Raw genomic sequence first — 2,466 nt, 5'->3', positions numbered from 1 at the left:
CTCCAGATCAGCCTTGGTGGGGAGGGATAAAATATGGGAGCGGATGTCCTTATCCTCCCAGGGATCTCCTCCAGTCCTCGGCTCATCAATGCTTTCAGAGCCAGAGGTGGACGGGGAGCGATGCTGGGTGGAGGCCTGCACGAGCGGGGAGGCAATGGGGGAGGAAGGCCTAGCAGCGTGTGTGTCGGGCGCCATCTTGGCTGTACCTGCCGTCTCGCCGCCGGTCCCAAAAAAGGCATCCAAGGAGCCAGAATGTCCCCGTGGTGTCCGCTGAGGCTGCGGGGAAGGCTTGCGCTTCGGTGGCATCGTGTCTGCGCGAAAAATCCCCCCTGGGAACCGCCGTATGTGCCGAGTAATGCGCGGGTCTCACGGAGCTCTGAGAGAGCACGTCCTCACTCGCTCATGCCGCGGCCACGCCCCCGAAAGATCTGTATATACCCCCTACTCTCCCCGCAGCCCTGGGAGGGCTGGATCCACTCGGCACTGAAAGCTGGCCACACCGCAAGATGAACTGCTTTCCACGGATGAAACCAAGGTACTGTTTCCAATTTCGTTTACTATCCCCAAATGGTGGTTAAAATTGTCTCCTTTAATGTGAATGGGCTTAACCACCCCGCCAAACGGGCCTCGGTCTGGAGAGAGACTCTGGCCCTCCAGGCAGATGTCCTCTGCCTTCCGGAGACCCATTTCTCCACTGACAACCCGCCTCGTTTCTCACACAAACGTTTCCCGCACATTTTTATGGCCTCTACCCCAGCTAAGAACAAGGATGTTTTGGTAGCTATAAAGGACTCAGTGGCTTTCAGCTTACAGCAAGTTCTTGCAGATCCTGGGGGGAGATACCTGGTCGTGGTGGGAGAAATTAACAACAAACCCTTCACTATTGCCAATGTGTACGCACCTAACTCCCATCAGCTCCGTTTTCTGAAAAAGACCTATGCTAAGATTGCCTCGGTGAAACGAGGGTCCCTGGTAATATGTGGAGATCACAACCTGACAGTTGATTGTGCCCTGGACTCCTCCTCTACATTGAAAAGACCCCCTCCTCAACTCCAGCAGCTGTTGCACTCAGAGGACGTCTTTGATGTTTGGAGGTGCCACCATCCAACGGAACGTGACTATTCCTTTCATTCAGCCAGGCACAATTCCTATTCTAGAATTGACCTCATACTGGTTGATAAGATGCTTTTGCAGGCAGTGTCCTCCTCCGCCATCCACAATATAACGTGGTCATATCACGCTCCTGTCTCTATAACGGTGGCAGAGGGGCACACTCCCAGTCCTGCATATCTTTGGAGGGCAAATTCAAGGATTTTTCAAGTGCCTACTCATGCTACTACCATTGCTAAATGTCTGTCGGAATTCTTTGCAAATAATGTGGGGTCGGTTTCTGATACAACTACTGTGTGGTGTGCCCATAAGGCGGTGGTTAGAGGAGTGATCCTTCAGATCTGTGCAAGGGAGAAAAGGCAGAGGACACTGAGAATGACTCAGCTCCTAGATGACATCAAAAAGTTAGAAGCTCAAAATAAATCTAGCACTAATGCGGCACTAGGGAAAACCCTCTCGCAGCGTCGGGCAGAGCTCAGGTCCCTTCTTATTGAGCAATATGATAAACATTTCCAACGGCTGAAATTGAACCATTACTCGTCGGGTAATCGTGCGGGAACATTTTTAGCCCAAAGGCTCCGAGCAGCCCGAACCAAAGCTAAGATCCCTTTCCTGATCCATCCGACCAACAAGCACAAAATTATTAATCCTAAAGACATAGCGAACTCCTTCGCCGATTACTATTCGTCCCTGTATAATCTCAGGGATGACCCTGACACTCCACAACCCTCCGATGACAAGATCCAGGAATTTCTAGCTAGTGTTAACCTTCCGTCCCTCTCTGTCACAACTAGACTCTCTAAATGCTCCTATCTCGGAGCCTGAAATTAGAAAGATTATTAGCTCACTCCCTCTAGGCAAATCCCCGGGACCCGACGGTCTTCCGAACGATTATTATAGAACGTTCCAAGACGAGCTGGTTCCAGCTCTACATACCTTATATGCCAAAGCGGTGTCCTCTGCCTCCTTCCCTCCTGAGATGCTCAAGGCGTATGTGGTTACTATCCCAAAACCTGGTAAAGATCCCACCATTCCTTCCAACTTCAGGCCGATCTCGCTGTTGAACTCCGATGTAAAATTATATGCAAAGATATTGGCTCATAGAATTTTATCTGTCCTTCCCTTTCTTGTTAAGTCTGATCAGTCTGGCTTCACTCCAGGGAGGCAGGCGTCGGATGCTACAAGGAGGGTGTTGGGGGTTATGCAGCATGCTAGATCCTGTCGGACGCCTTCTCTGCTACTCTCTTTGGATGCGGAGAAGGCGTTCGACAGGATACATTGGGGATATATGAAACACACCCTGGGGAAATTTGGGTTCTCTGGGCCGATACTCTCGGCTGTCCTCGCTCTATACTC

The sequence above is a fragment of the Rana temporaria genome, chromosome 4 (genome assembly GCF_905171775.1).
Source record: "Rana temporaria chromosome 4, aRanTem1.1, whole genome shotgun sequence".
NCBI classification, from domain to species: Eukaryota; Metazoa; Chordata; class Amphibia; order Anura; family Ranidae; genus Rana; species Rana temporaria.
Note: the sequence above shows the minus strand (reverse complement) of the source record.